Consider the following 17,551-nt stretch of genomic DNA (forward strand, 5'->3'; position numbering starts at 1 on the left):
ATTTTCTTGGACTCGGATGTCACGCAGCTAGCTATAATTTCCCACGTGGTAAGGTCAATTGCTGCTGTAACCACAATTGGACGGCTGACTTCTGTTGTTGATTCCATTTGTATGTTATTTTCTTCAATGTTTCACATTCTAACACTTTTCATCGTATTGCTGAGAGACGAAAGCTTACCACACGTGTCAAAGGAAACCACTTTGGTTTAAGGGAATGTTTTTATTCCCTTCTTTCTGTATAATGAACAATTATTATTCTTCCCTACTTTTTGTCTAATGAACAATTATCCAAGTAAGCCATTCCACATTGTTGATTTTCTTGGTCTCGGATGTCACGCAGGTAGCTATAATCTCTCACGTGGTAAGGTCTATTGCTGCTGTAACCACAAATGCACGACTGACTTCTGTTGTTGATTTCATTTGTTTGTTATTTCCTTCAATGTTTCTCATTCTAACACTTCTCATCGTATTGCACAGGGACGAAAGCTTGACACACGTGTCTATGGAAACCACATTGGTATAAGGGACTGTTCTTATTTCCTTCTTTCTGTATAATGATCAATTATCCAAGTAAGCCATTCCACATTGTTGATTTTCTTAGACTCGGATGTCACGCAGGTAGCTTTAATCTCCCACCTGGTAAGGTCAATTGCTGCTGTTATCACAAATGCTTCTGTTGTTGATTTCATTTGTTTGTTATTTCCTTCAATGTTTCTCATTCTAACACTTCTCATCGTATTGCACAGGGACGAAAGCTTGACACACGTGTCTAAGGAAATCACATTGGTAAAAGGGACTGTTCTCATTCTTTTTTTTTTGTTTAATCAACAATTATCCAAGTAAGCCATTCCACATTGTTGATTTTCTTGGACTCGGATGACACGCGGGTAGCTATAATCTCCCACGTGGTAAGGTCAATTGCTGCTGTAACCACAAATGCACGACTGACTTCTGTTGTTGATTTCATTTGTTTGTTATTTCCTTCAATGTTCCTCATTCTAACTCTTTTCATCGTATTACACAGGGACGAAAGCTTGACACACGTGTGTAAGGAAACCACTTTGGTATAAGGGACTGTGCTTATTCCCTTCTTTTTGTTTAATGAACAAGTATCCAAGTAAGCCATTCCACATTGTTGATTTTCTTGGACTCGGATGTCACGCAGGTAGCTATAATCTCCCACGTGGTAAGGTCAATTGCTGCTGTAACCACAAATGCACGACTGACTTCTGTTGTTGATTTCATTTGTTTGTTATTTCCTTCTATGTTTCTCATTCTAACACTATTCATCGTATTGCACAGGGACGAAAGCTTGACACACGTGTCTAAGGAAACAACTTTGGTTTATACCAAAGTTGTGTGTCAAGGAAGGGACTGTTCTTATTCCCTTTTTTTGTTTAATCAACAATTATCCAAGTAGGCCATTCCACATTGTTGAGTTTCTTGGACTCGGATATCACGCAGGTAGCTATAATCTCCCACGTGGTAAGGTCACTTGCTGCTGTAACCACAAATGCACGACTGACTTCTGTTGTTGATTTCATTCGTTTGTTATTTCCTTCAATGTTTCTCATTCTAACACTTTTCATCGTATTGCACAGGGACGTAAGCTTGACACACGTGTCGAAGGAAACCTCTTTGATATAAGGGACTGTTCTTATTCCCTTTTTTTTGTTTAATCAACAATTATCCAAGTAGGCCATTCCACATTGTTGATTTTCTTGGACTCGGATGTCACGCAGGTAGCTATAATCTCCTACGTGGTAAGGTCAATTGCTGCTGTAATCACAAATGCACGACTGACTTCTGTTGTTGATTTCATTTGTTTGTTATTTCCTTCTATGTTTCTCATTCTAACACTTTTCATCGTATTGCACAGGGACGAAAGCTTGACACCCGTGTCTAAGGAAACCACTTTGGTATGAGGGACTGTTTTTATTCCCTTCTTTTTGTTTAATGAACAATTATCCAAGTAAGCCATTCCACATTGTTGATTTTCTTGGACTCGGATGTCACGCAGGTAGCTATAATCTCCTACGTGGTACGGTCAATTGCTGCTGTAACCACAATTGGACGGCTGACTTCTGTTGTTGATTCCATTTGTATGTTATTTTCTTCAATGTTTCTCATTCTAACACTTTTCATCGTATTGCTGAGAGACGAAAGCTTACCACACGTGTCAAAGGAAACCACTTTGGTTTAAGGGAATGTTTTTATTCCCTTCTTTATGTATAATGAACAATTATTATTCTTCCCTACTTTTTGTCTAATGAACAATTATCCAAGTAAGCCATTCCACATTGTTGATTTTCTTGGACTCGGATGTCATGCAGGTAGCTATAATCTCCTACGTGGTAAGGTCAATTGCTGCTGTAACCACAAATGCACGACTGACTTCTGTTGTTGATTTCATTTGTTTGTTATTTCCTTCTATGTTTCTCATTCTAAAACTTTTCATCGTATTGCACAGGGACGAAAGCTTGACACCCGTGTCTAAGGAAACCACTTTGGTATAGGAGACTGTTCTTATTCCCTTTTTTTTGTTTAATCAACAATTATCCAAGTAGGCCATTCCACATTGTTGATTTTCTTGGACTCGGATGTCACGCAGGTAGCTATAATCTCCCACGTGGTACGGTCAATTGCTGCTGTAACCACAAATGCACGACTCACTTCTGTTGTTGATTTCATTCGTTTGTAATTTCCTTCAATGTTTCTCATTCTAACACTTTTCATCGTATTGCACAGGGACGAAAGCTTGACACACGTGTCTAAGGAAACCACTTTGGTATAAGGGACTGTTCTTATTCCCTACTTATTGTCTAATGAACAATTATCCAAGTAAGCCATTCCACATTGTTTTTTTTTCTTGGACTCGGATGTCACGCAGGTAGCTATAATCTCTCACGTGGTAAGCTCTATTGCTGCTGTAACCACAAATGCACGACTGACTTCTAATGTTGATTTCATTTGTTTGTTTTTTCCTTCTATGTTTCTCATTCTAACACTTTTCATCGTATTGCACAGGGACGAAAGCTTGACACCCGTGTCTAAGGAAACCACTTTGGTATGAGGGACTGTTTTTATTCCCTTCTTTTTGTTTAATGAACAATTATCCAAGTAAGCCATTCCACATTGTTGATTTTCTTGGACTCGGATGTCACGCAGGTAGCTATAATCTCCTACGTGGTAAGGTCAATTGCTGCTGTAACCCCAAATGCACGACTGACTTCTGTTGTTGATTTCATTTGTTTGTTATTTCTTTCTATGTTTCTCATTCTAACACTTTTCATCGTATTGCACAGGGATGAAAGCTTGACACACGTGTCTAAGGAAACCACTTTGGTATAGGGGACTGTTCTTATTCCCTTTTTTTTGTTTATTCAACAATTATCCAAGAAGGCCATTCCACATTGTTGATTTTCTTGGACTCGGATGTCACGCAGGTAGCTATAATCTCCCACGTGGTACGGTCAATTGCTGCTGTAACCACAAATGCACGACTGACTTCTGTTGTTGATTTCATTCGTTTGTAATTTCCTTCAATGTTTCTCATTCTAACACTTTTCATCGTATTGCAACGGGACGAAAGCTTGACACACGTGTCTGAGAAAACCACTTTGGTATGAGGGACTGTTCTTATTCCCTTCTTTTTGTTTAATGAACAATTATCCAAGTAAGCCATTCCACATTGTTTTTTTTCTTGGACTCGGATGTCACGCAGGTAGCTATAATCTCCCACGTGGTAAGGTCAATTGCTGCTGTAACCACAAATGCACGTCTGACTTCTGTTGTTGATTTCATTTGTATGTTATTTTCTTCAATGTTTCTCATTCTAACACTTTCCATCGTTTTGCTGAGAGACGAAAGCTTACCACACGTGTCAAAGGAAACCACTTTGGTTTAAGGGACTGTTCTTATTCCCTTCTTTATGTATAATGAACAATTATTATTCTTCCCTACTTTTTGTCTAATGAACAATTATCCAAGTAAGCCATTCCACATTGTTGATTTTCTTGGACTCGGATGTCACGCAGGTAGCTATAATCTCTCACGTGGTAAGGTCTATTGCTGCTGTAACCACAAATGCACGACTGACTTCTGTTGTTGATTTCATTTGTTTGTTATTTCCTTCTATGTTTCTCATTCTAACTCTCTTCATCGTATTGCACAGGGACGAAAGCTTGACACACGTGTCTAAGGAAACCACTCTGGTATAAGGGACTGTTCTCATTCCCTTTTTTTTTTGTTTGATCAATAATTATCCAAGTAGGCCATTCCACATTGTTGATTTTCTTGGACTCGGATGTCACGGTGGTAGCTATAATCTCCCACGTGGTAAGGTCTATTGCTGCTGTAACCACAAATGCACGTCTGACTTCTGTTGCTGATTTCATTTGTATGTTATTTTCTTCAATGTTTCTCATTCTAACACTTTTCATCGTATTGCACAGGGACGAAAGCTTGACACACGTGTCTAAGGAAACCACTTTGGTATAAGGGACTGTTCTTATTTCCTTCTTTTTGTTTAATGAACAATTATCCAAGTAAGCCATTCCACATTGTTGATTTTCTTGGACTCGGATGACACGCAGGTAGCTATAATTTCCCACGTGGTAAGGTCAATTGCTGCTGTAACTACAATTGGACGCCTGACTTCTGTTGTTGATTCCATTTGTATGTTATTTTCTTCAATGTTTCTCATTCTAACACTTTTCATCGTATTGCTGAGAGACGAAAGCTTACCACACGTGTCAAAGGAAACCACTTTGGTTTAAGGGACTGTTCTCATTCCCTTTTTTTTTGTTTGATCAATAATTATCCAAGTAGGCCATTCCACATTGTTGATTTTCTTGGACTCGGATGTCACGGTGGTAGCTATAATCTCCCACGTGGTAAGGTCTATTGCTGCTGTAACCACAAATGCACGACTGACTTCTGTTGTTGATTTCATTTGTTTGTTATTTCCTTCTATGTTTCTCATTCTAACACTTTTCATCGTATTGCACAGGGATGAAAGCTTGACACACGTGTCTAAGGAAACCACTTTGGTATAAGGGACTGTTCTTATTCCCTTTTTTTTTGTTTAATCAACAATTATCCAAGTAGGCCATTCCACATTGTTGATTTTCTTGGACTCGGATGTCTTGCAGGTAGCTATAATCTCCCACATGGTAAGGTCAATTGCTGCTGTAACCTCAAATGCACGACTGACTTCTGTTGTTGATTTCATTCGTTTGTAATTTCCTTCAATGTTTCTCATTCTAACACTTTTCATCGTATTGCACAGGGATGAAAGCTTGACACACGTGACTAAGGAAACCACTTTGGTATAAGGGACTGTTCTTATTCCCTTTTTTTTTGTTTAATCAACAATTATCCAAGTAGGCCATTCCACATTGTTGATTTTCTTGGACTCGGATGTCTTGCAGGTAGCTATAATCTCCCACATGGTAAGGTCAATTGCTGCTGTAACCTCAAATGCACGACTGACTTCTGTTGTTGATTTCATTCGTTTGTAATTTCCTTCAATGTTTCTCATTCTAACACTTTTCATCGTATTGCACAGGGACGAAAGCTTGACACAAGTGTCTAAGGAAACCACTTTGGTATAAGGGACTGTTCTTATTCCCTTTTTTTTGTTTAATCAACAATTATCCAAGTAAGCCATTCCGCATTGTTTTTTTTCTTGGACTCGGATGTTACGCAGGTAGCTATAATCTCCCACGTGGTAAGGTCAATTGCTGCTGTAACCACAAATGCACGACTCACTTCTGTTGTTGATTTCATTCGTTTGTAATTTCCTTCAATGTTTCTCATTCTAACACTTCTCATCGTATTGCACAGGGATGAAAGCTTGACACACGTGTCTAAGGAAACCACTTTGGTATAGGGGACTGTTCTTATTCCCTTTTTTTTGTTTAATCAACAATTATCCAAGAAGGCCATTCCACATTGTTGATTTTCTTGGACTCGGATGTCACGCAGGTAGCTATAATCTCCTACGTGGTAAGGTCAATTGCTGCTGTAACCCCAAATGCACGACTGACTTCTGTTGTTGATTTCATTTGTTTGTTATTTCTTTCTATGTTTCTCATTCTAACACTTTTCATCGTATTGCACAGGGATGAAAGCTTGACACACGTGTCTAAGGAAACCACTTTGGTATAGGGGACTGTTCTTATTCCCTTTTTTTTGTTTAATCAACAATTATCCAAGAAGGCCATTCCACATTGTTGATTTTCTTGGACTCGGATGTCACGCAGGTAGCTATAATCTCCCACGTGGTACGGTCAATTGCTGCTGTAACCACAAATGCACGACTGACTTCTGTTGTTGATTTCATTCGTTTGTAATTTCCTTCAATGTTTCTCATTCTAACACTTTTCATCGTATTGCAACGGGACGAAAGCTTGACACACGTGTCTGAGAAAACCACTTTGGTATGAGGGACTGTTCTTATTCCCTTCTTTTTGTTTAATGAACAATTATCCAAGTAAGCCATTCCACATTGTTTTTTTTCTTGGACTCGGATGTCACGCAGGTAGCTATAATCTCCCACGTGGTGAGGTCAATTGCTGCTGTAACCACAAATGCACGTCTGACTTCTGTTGTTGATTTCATTTGTATGTTATTTTCTTCAATGTTTCTCATTCTAACACTTTTCATCGTATTGCTGAGAGACGAAAGCTTACCACACGTGTCAAAGAAAACCACTTTGGTTTAAGGGACTGTTCTTATTCCCTTCTTTTTGTTTAATGAACAATTATCCAAGTAAGCCATTCCACATTGTTGATTTTCTTGGACTCGGATGACACGCAGGTAACTATAATTTCCCACGTGGTAAGGTCAATTGCTGCTGTAACCACAATTGGACGGCTGACTTCTGTTGTTGATTCCATTTGTATGTTATTTTCTTCAATGTTTCTCATTCTAACACTTTTCATCGTTTTGCTGAGAGACGAAAGCTTACCACACGTGTCAAAGGAAACCACTCTGGTTTAAGGGACTGTTCTTATTCCCTTCTTTATGTAGAATGAACAATTATTATTCTTCCCTACTTTTTGTCTAATGAACAATTATCCAAGTAAGCCATTCCACATTGTTGATTTTCTTGGACTCGGATGTCACGCAGGTAGCTATAATCTCTCACGTGGTAAGGTCTATTGCTGCTGTAACCACAAATGCACGACTGACTTCTGTTGTTGATTTCATTTGTTTGTTATTTCCTTCTATGTTTCTCATTCTAACTCTTTTCATCGTATTGCACAGGGACGAAAGCTTGACACACGTGTCTAAGGAAACCACTTTGGTATGAGGGACTGTTTTTATTCCCTTCTTTTTGTTTAATGAACAATTATTATTCTTCCCTACTTTTTGTCTAATGAACAATTATCCAAGTAAGCCATTCCACATTGTTGATTTTCTTGGACTCGGATGTCACGCAGGTAGCTATAATCTCCTACGTGGTAAGGTCAATTGCTGCTGTAACCACAAATGCACGACTGCACTTTTCATCTTATTGCACAGGGACGAAAGCTTGACACACGTGTCTAAGGAAACCACTTTGGTATAAGGGACTGTTCTTATTCCCTACTTTTTGTCTAATGAACAATTATCCAAGTAAGCCATTCCACATTGTTGATTTTCTTGGACTCGGATGTCACGCAGGTAGCTATAATCTCTCACGTGGTAAGGTCTATTGCTGCTGTAACCACAAATGCACGACTGACTTCTAATGTTGATTTCATTTGTTTGTTATTTCCTTCTATGTTTCTCATTCTAACACTTTTCATCGTATTGCACAGGGATGAAAGCTTGACACACGTGACTAAGGAAACCACTTTGGTATAAGGGACTGTTCTTATTCCCTTTTTTTTTGTTTAATCAACAATTATCCAAGTAGGCCATTCCACATTGTTGATTTTCTTGGACTCGGATGTCTTGCAGGTAGCTATAATCTCCCACATGGTAAGGTCAATTGCTGCTGTAACCTCAAATGCACGACTGACTTCTGTTGTTGATTTCATTCGTTTGTAATTTCCTTCAATGTTTCTCATTCTAACACTTTTCATCGTATTGCACAGGGACGAAAGCTTGACACAAGTGTCTAAGGAAACCACTTTGGTATAAGGGACTGTTCTTATTCCCTTTTTTTTTGTTTAATCAACAATTATCCAAGTAAGCCATTCCGCATTGTTTTTTTTCTTGGACTCGGATGTTACGCAGGTAGCTATAATCTCCCACGTGGTAAGGTCAATTGCTGCTGTAACCACAAATGCACGACTCACTTCTGTTGTTGATTTCATTCGTTTGTAATTTCCTTCAATGTTTCTCATTCTAACACTTTTCATCGTATTGCACAGGGACGAAAGCTTGACACACGTGTCTAAGGAAACCACTTTGGTATAAGGGACTGTTCTTATTCCCTACTTATTGTCTAATGAACAATTATCCAAGTAAGCCATTCCACATTGTTTTTTTTTCTTGGACTCGGATGTCACGCAGGTAGCTATAATCTCTCACGTGGTAAGCTCTATTGCTGCTGTAACCACAAATGCACGACTGACTTCTAATGTTGATTTCATTTGTTTGTTTTTTTCTTCTATGTTTCTCATTCTAACACTTTTCATCGTATTGCACAGGGACGAAAGCTTGACACCCGTGTCTAAGGAAACCACTTTGGTATGAGGGACTGTTTTTATTCCCTTCTTTTTGTTTAATGAACAATTATCCAAGTAAACCATTCCACATTGTTGATTTTCTTGGACTCGGATGTCACGCAGGTAGCTATAATCTCCTACGTGGTAAGGTCAATTGCTGCTGTAACCCCAAATGCACGACTGACTTCTGTTGTTGATTTCATTTGTTTGTTATTTCTTTCTATGTTTCTCATTCTAACACTTTTCATCGTATTGCACAGGGATGAAAGCTTGACACACGTGTCTAAGGAAACCACTTTGGTATAGGGGACTGTTCTTATTCCCTTTTTTTTGTTTAATCAACAATTATCCAAGAAGGCCATTCCACATTGTTGATTTTCTTGGACTCGGATGTCACGCAGGTAGCTATAATCTCCCACGTGGTACGGTCAATTGCTGCTGTAACCACAAATGCACGACTGACTTCTGTTGTTGATTTCATTCGTTTGTAATTTCCTTCAATGTTTCTCATTCTAACACTTTTCATCGTATTGCAACGGGACGAAAGCTTGACACACGTGTCTGAGAAAACCACTTTGGTATGAGGGACTGTTCTTATTCCCTTCTTTTTGTTTAATGAACAATTATCCAAGTAAGCCATTCCACATTGTTGATTTTCTTGGACTCGGATGTCACGCAGGTAGCTATAATCTCTCACGTGGTAAGGTCTATTGCTGCTGTAACCACAAATGCACGACTGACTTCTGTTGTTGATTTCATTTGTTTGTTATTTCCTTCTATGTTTCTCATTCTAACTCTCTTCATCGTATTGCACAGGGACGAAAGCTTGACACACGTGTCTAAGGAAACCACTCTGGTATAAGGGACTGTTCTCATTCCCTTTTTTTTGTTTGATCAATAATTATCCAAGTAGGCCATTCCACATTGTTGATTTTCTTGGACTCGGATGTCACGCAGGTAGCTATAATCTCCCACGTGGTAAGGTCTATTGCTGCTGTAACCACAAATGCACGTCTGACTTCTGTTGCTGATTTCATTTGTATGTTATTTTCTTCAATGTTTCTCATTCTAACACTTTTCATCGTATTGCACAGGGACGAAAGCTTGACACACGTGTCTAAGGAAACCACTTTGGTATAAGGGACTGTTCTTATTTCCTTCTTTTTGTTTAATGAACAATTATCCAAGTAAGCCATTCCACATTGTTGATTTTCTTGGACTCGGATGACACGCAGGTAGCTATAACTTCCCACGAGATAAGGTCAATTGCTGCTGTAACTACAATTGGACGCCTGACTTCTGTTGTTGATTCCATTTGTATGTTATTTTCTTCAATGTTTCTCATTCTAACACTTTTCATCGTATTGCTGAGAGACGAAAGCTTACCACACGTGTCAAAGGAAACCACTTTGGTTTAAGGGACTGTTCTTATTCCCTTCTTTCTGTATAATGAACAATTATTATTCTTCCCTACTTTTTGTCTAATGAACAATTATCCAAGTAAGCCATTCCACATTGTTGATTTTCTTGGACTCGGATGTCACGCAGGTAGCTATAATCTCTCACGTGGTAAGGTCTATTGCTGCTGTAACCACAAATGCACGACTGACTTCTGTTGTTGATTTCATTTGTTTGTTATTTCCTTCTATGTTTCTCATTCTAACTCTTTTCATCGTATTGCACAGGGACGAAAGCTTGACACACGTGTCTAAGGAAACCACTTTGGTATGAGGGACTGTTTTTATTCCCTTCTTTTTGTTTAATGAACAATTATTATTCTTCCCTACTTTTTGTCTAATGAACAATTATCCAAGTAAGCCATTCCACATTGTTGATTTTCTTGGACTCGGATGTCACGCAGGTAGCTATAATCTCCTACGTGGTAAGGTCAATTGCTGCTGTAACCACAAATGCACGACTGCACTTTTCATCTTATTGCACAGGGACGAAAGCTTGACACACGTGTCTAAGGAAACCACTTTGGTATAAGGGACTGTTCTTATTCCCTACTTTTTGTCTAATGAACAATTATCCAAGTAAGCCATTCCACATTGTTGATTTTCTTGGACTCGGATGTCACGCAGGTAGCTATAATCTCTCACGTGGTAAGGTCTATTGCTGCTGTAACCACAAATGCACGACTGACTTCTAATGTTGATTTCATTTGTTTGTTATTTCCTTCTATGTTTCTCATTCTAACACTTTTCATCGTATTGCACAGGGATGAAAGCTTGACACACGTGTCTAAGGAAACCACTTTGGTATAAGGGACTGTTCTTATTCCCTTTTTTTTTGTTTAATCAACAATTATCCAAGTAGGCCATTCCACATTGTTGATTTTCTTGGACTCGGATGTCTTGCAGGTAGCTATAATCTCCCACATGGTAAGGTCAATTGCTGCTGTAACCTCAAATGCACGACTGACTTCTGTTGTTGATTTCATTCGTTTGTAATTTCCTTCAATGTTTCTCATTCTAACACTTTTCATCGTATTGCACAGGGACAAAAGCTTGACACAAGTGTCTAAGGAAACCACTTTGGTATAAGGGACTGTTCTTATTCCCTTTTTTTTTGTTTAATCAACAATTATCCAAGTAAGCCATTCCGCATTGTTTTTTTTCTTGGACTCGGATGTTACGCAGGTAGCTATAATCTCCCACGTGGTAAGGTCAATTGCTGCTGTAACCCCAAATGCACGACTGACTTCTGTTGTTGTTTTCATTTGTTTGTTATTTCCTTCTATGTTTCTCATTCTAACACTTTTCATCGTATTGCACAGGGATGAAAGCTTGACACACGTGTCTAAGGAAACCACTTTGGTATAGGGGACTGTTCTTATTCCCTTTTTTTTGTTTAATCAACAATTATCCAAGTAGGCCATTCCACATTGTTGATTTTCTTGGACTCGGATGTCACGCAGGTAGCTATAATCTCCCACGTGGTACGGTCAATTGCTGCTGTAACCACAAATGCACGACTCACTTCTGTTGTTGATTTCATTCGTTTGTAATTTCCTTCAATGTTTCTCATTCTAACACTTTTCATCGTATTGCACAGGGACGAAAGCTTGACACACGTGTCTAAGAAAACCACTTTGGTATGAGGGACTGTTCTTATTCCCTTCTTTTTGTTTAATGAACAATTATCCAAGTAAGCCATTCCACATTGTTTTTTTTCTTGGACACTGATGTCACGCAGGTAGCTATAATCTTCCACGTGGTAAGGTCAATTGCTGCTGTAACCACAAATGCACGTCTGACTTCTGTTGTTGATTTCATTTGTATGTTATTTTCTTCAATGTTTCTCATTCTAACACTTTTCATCGTATTGCTGAGAGACGAAAGCTTACCACACGTGTCAAAGGAAACCACTTTGGTTTAAGGGACTGTTCTTATTCCCTCCTTTTTGTTTAATGAACAATTATCCAAGTAAGCCATTCCACATTGTTGATCTTCTTGGACTCGGATGACACGCAGGTAGCTATAATTTCCCACGTGGTAAGGTCAATTGCTGCTGTAACCACAATTGGACGGCTGACTTCTGTTGTTGATTCCATTTGTATGTTATTTTCGTCAATGTTTCTCATTCTAACACTTTTCATCGTATTGCTGAGAGACGAAAGCTTACCACACGTGTCAAAGGAAACCACTTTGGTTTAAGGGACTGTTCTTATTCCCTTCTTTATGTATAATGAACAATTATTATTCTTCCCTACTTTTTGTCTAATGAACAATTATCCAAGTAAGCCATTCCACATTGTTGATTTTCTTGGACTCGGATGTCACGCAGGTAGCTATAATCTCTCACGTGGTAAGGTCTATTGCTGCTGTAACCACAAATGCACGACTGACTTCTGTTGTTGATTTCATTTGTTTGTTATTTCCTTCTATGTTTCTCATTCTAACTCTTTTCATCGTATTGCACAGGGACGAAAGCTTGACACCCGTGTCTAAGGAAACCACTTTGGTATGAGGGACTGTTTTTATTCCCTTCTTTTTGTTTAATGAACAATTATCCAAGTAAGCCATTCCACATTGTTGATTTTCTTGGACTCGGATGTCACGCAGGTAGCTATAATCTCCTACGTGGTAAGGTCAATTGCTGCTGTAACCCCAAATGCACGACTGACTTCTGTTGTTGATTTCATTTGTTTGTTATTTCTTTCTATGTTTCTCATTCTAACACTTTTCATCGTATTGCACAGGGATGAAAGCTTGACACACGTGTCTAAGGAAACCACTTTGGTATAGGGGACTGTTCTTATTCCCTTTTTTTTGTTTAATCAACAATTATCCAAGAAGGCCATTCCACATTGTTGATTTTCTTGGACTCGGATGTCACGCAGGTAGCTATAATCTCCCACGTGGTACGGTCAATTGCTGCTGTAACCACAAATGCACGTCTGACTTCTGTTGTTGATTTCATTCGTTTGTAATTTCCTTCAATGTTTCTCATTCTAACACTTCTCATCGTATTGCACAGGGACGAAAGCTTGACACACGTGTCTATGGAAACCACATTGGTATAAGGGACTGTTCTTATTTCCTTCTTTCTGTATAATGATCAATTATCCAAGTAAGCCATTCCACATTGTTGATTTTCTTAGACTCGGATGTCACGCAGGTAGCTTTAATCTCCCACCTGGTAAGGTCAATTGCTGCTGTTATCACAAATGCTTCTGTTGTTGATTTCATTTGTTTGTTATTTCCTTCAATGTTTCTCATTCTAACACTTCTCATCGTATTGCACAGGGACGAAAGCTTGACACACGTGTCTAAGGAAATCACATTGGTAAAAGGGACTGTTCTCATTCTTTTTTTTTTGTTTAATCAACAATTATCCAAGTAAGCCATTCCACATTGTTGATTTTCTTGGACTCGGATGACACGCGGGTAGCTATAATCTCCCACGTGGTAAGGTCAATTGCTGCTGTAACCACAAATGCACGACTGACTTCTGTTGTTGATTTCATTTGTTTGTTATTTCCTTCAATGTTCCTCATTCTAACTCTTTTCATCGTATTACACAGGGACGAAAGCTTGACACACGTGTGTAAGGAAACCACTTTGGTATAAGGGACTGTGCTTATTCCCTTCTTTTTGTTTAATGAACAAGTATCCAAGTAAGCCATTCCACATTGTTGATTTTCTTGGACTCGGATGTCACGCAGGTAGCTATAATCTCCCACGTGGTAAGGTCAATTGCTGCTGTAACCACAAATGCACGACTGACTTCTGTTGTTGATTTCATTTGTTTGTTATTTCCTTCTATGTTTCTCATTCTAACACTATTCATCGTATTGCACAGGGACGAAAGCTTGACACACGTGTCTAAGGAAACAACTTTGGTTTATACCAAAGTTGTGTGTCAAGGAAGGGACTGTTCTTATTCCCTTTTTTTGTTTAATCAACAATTATCCAAGTAGGCCATTCCACATTGTTGAGTTTCTTGGACTCGGATGTCACGCAGGTAGCTATAATCTCCCACGTGGTAAGGTCACTTGCTGCTGTAACCACAAATGCACGACTGACTTCTGTTGTTGATTTCATTCGTTTGTTATTTCCTTCAATGTTTCTCATTCTAACACTTTTCATCGTATTGCACAGGGACGTAAGCTTGACACACGTGTCGAAGGAAACCTCTTTGATATAAGGGACTGTTCTTATTCCCTTTTTTTTGTTTAATCAACAATTATCCAAGTAGGCCATTCCACATTGTTGATTTTCTTGGACTCGGATGTCACGCAGGTAGCTATAATCTCCTACGTGGTAAGGTCAATTGCTGCTGTAATCACAAATGCACGACTGACTTCTGTTGTTGATTTCATTTGTTTGTTATTTCCTTCTATGTTTCTCATTCTAACACTTTTCATCGTATTGCACAGGGACGAAAGCTTGACACCCGTGTCTAAGGAAACCACTTTGGTATGAGGGACTGTTTTTATTCCCTTCTTTTTGTTTGATGAACAATTATCCAAGTAAGCCATTCCACATTGTTGATTTTCTTGGACTCGGATGTCACGCAGGTAGCTATAATCTCCTACGTGGTACGGTCAATTGCTGCTGTAACCACAATTGGACGGCTGACTTCTGTTGTTGATTCCATTTGTATGTTATTTTCTTCAATGTTTCTCATTCTAACACTTTTCATCGTATTGCTGAGAGACGAAAGCTTACCACACGTGTCAAAGGAAACCACTTTGGTTTAAGGGAATGCTTTTATTCCCTTCTTTATGTATAATGAACAATTATTATTCTTCCCTACTTTTTGTCTAATGAACAATTATCCAAGTAAGCCATTCCACATTGTTGATTTTCTTGGACTCGGATGTCATGCAGGTAGCTATAATCTCCTACGTGGTAAGGTCAATTGCTGCTGTAACCACAAATGCACGACTGACTTCTGTTGTTGATTTCATTTGTTTGTTATTTCCTTCTATGTTTCTCATTCTAAAACTTTTCATCGTATTGCACAGGGACGAAAGCTTGACACCCGTGTCTAAGGAAACCACTTTGGTATAGGAGACTGTTCTTATTCCCTTTTTTTTGTTTAATCAACAATTATCCAAGTAGGCCATTCCACATTGTTGATTTTCTTGGACTCGGATGTCACGCAGGTAGCTATAATCTCCCACGTGGTACGGTCAATTGCTGCTGTAACCACAAATGCACGACTCACTTCTGTTGTTGATTTCATTCGTTTGTAATTTCCTTCAATGTTTCTCATTCTAACACTTTTCATCGTATTGCACAGGGACGAAAGCTTGACACACGTGTCTAAGGAAACCACTTTGGTATAAGGGACTGTTCTTATTCCCTACTTATTGTCTAATGAACAATTATCCAAGTAAGCCATTCCACATTGTTTTTTTTTCTTGGACTCGGATGTCACGCAGGTAGCTATAATCTCTCACGTGGTAAGCTCTATTGCTGCTGTAACCACAAATGCACGACTGACTTCTAATGTTGATTTCATTTGTTTGTTTTTTCCTTCTATGTTTCTCATTCTAACACTTTTCATCGTATTGCACAGGGACGAAAGCTTGACACCCGTGTCTAAGGAAACCACTTTGGTATGAGGGACTGTTTTTATTCCCTTCTTTTTGTTTAATGAACAATTATCCAAGTAAGCCATTCCACATTGTTGATTTTCTTGGACTCGGATGTCACGCAGGTAGCTATAATCTCCTACGTGGTAAGGTCAATTGCTGCTGTAACCCCAAATGCACGACTGACTTCTGTTGTTGATTTCATTTGTTTGTTATTTCTTTCTATGTTTCTCATTCTAACACTTTTCATCGTATTGCACAGGGATGAAAGCTTGACACACGTGTCTAAGGAAACCACTTTGGTATAGGGGACTGTTCTTATTCCCTTTTTTTTGTTTATTCAACAATTATCCAAGAAGGCCATTCCACATTGTTGATTTTCTTGGACTCGGATGTCACGCAGGTAGCTATAATCTCCCACGTGGTACGGTCAATTGCTGCTGTAACCACAAATGCACGACTGACTTCTGTTGTTGATTTCATTCGTTTGTAATTTCCTTCAATGTTTCTCATTCTAACACTTTTCATCGTATTGCAACGGGACGAAAGCTTGACACACGTGTCTGAGAAAACCACTTTGGTATGAGGGACTGTTCTTATTCCCTTTTTTTTGTTTAATCAACAATTATCCAAGTAGGCCATTCCACATTGTTGATTTTCTTGGACTCGGATGTCACGCAGGTAGCTATAATCTCCCACGTGGTACGGTCAATTGCTGCTGTAACCACAAATGCACGACTCACTTCTGTTGTTGATTTCATTCGTTTGTAATTTCCTTCAATGTTTCTCATTCTAACACTTTTCATCGTATTGCACAGGGACGAAAGCTTGACACACGTGTCTAAGAAAACCACTTTGGTATGAGGGACTGTTCTTATTCCCTTCTTTTTGTTTAATGAACAATTATCCAAGTAAGCCATTCCACATTGTTTTTTTTCTTGGACACTGATGTCACGCAGGTAGCTATAATCTTCCACGTGGTAAGGTCAATTGCTGCTGTAACCACAAATGCACGTCTGACTTCTGTTGTTGATTTCATTTGTATGTTATTTTCTTCAATGTTTCTCATTCTAACACTTTTCATCGTATTGCTGAGAGACGAAAGCTTACCACACGTGTCAAAGGAAACCACTTTGGTTTAAGGGACTGTTCTTATTCCCTTCTTTTTGTTTAATGAACAATTATCCAAGTAAGCCATTCCACATTGTTGATCTTCTTGGACTCGGATGACACGCAGGTAGCTATAATTTCCCACGTGGTAAGGTCAATTGCTGCTGTAACCACAATTGGACGGCTGACTTCTGTTGTTGATTCCATTTGTATGTTATTTTCGTCAATGTTTCTCATTCTAACACTTTTCATCGTATTGCTGAGAGACGAAAGCTTACCACACGTGTCAAAGGAAACCACTTTGGTTTAAGGGACTGTTCTTATTCCCTTCTTTATGTATAATGAACAATTATTATTCTTCCCTACTTTTTGTCTAATGAACAATTATCCAAGTAAGCCATTCCACATTGTTGATTTTCTTGGTCTCGGATGTCACGCAGGTAGCTATAATCTCTCACGTGGTAAGGTCTATTGCTGCTGTAACCACAAATGCACGACTGACTTCTGTTGTTGATTTCATTTGTTTGTTATTTCCTTCTATGTTTCTCATTCTAACACTTTTCATCGTATTGCACAGGGACGAAAGCTTGACACCCGTGTCTAAGGAAACCACTTTGGTATGAGGGACTGTTTTTATTCCCTTCTTTTTGTTTAATGAACAATTATCCAAGTAAGCCATTCCACATTGTTGATTTTCTTGGACTCGGATGTCACGCAGGTAGCTATAATC

This window comes from Harmonia axyridis, chromosome 3, assembly GCF_914767665.1.
Source record: "Harmonia axyridis chromosome 3, icHarAxyr1.1, whole genome shotgun sequence".
Lineage (NCBI taxonomy): Eukaryota > Metazoa > Arthropoda > Insecta > Coleoptera > Coccinellidae > Harmonia > Harmonia axyridis.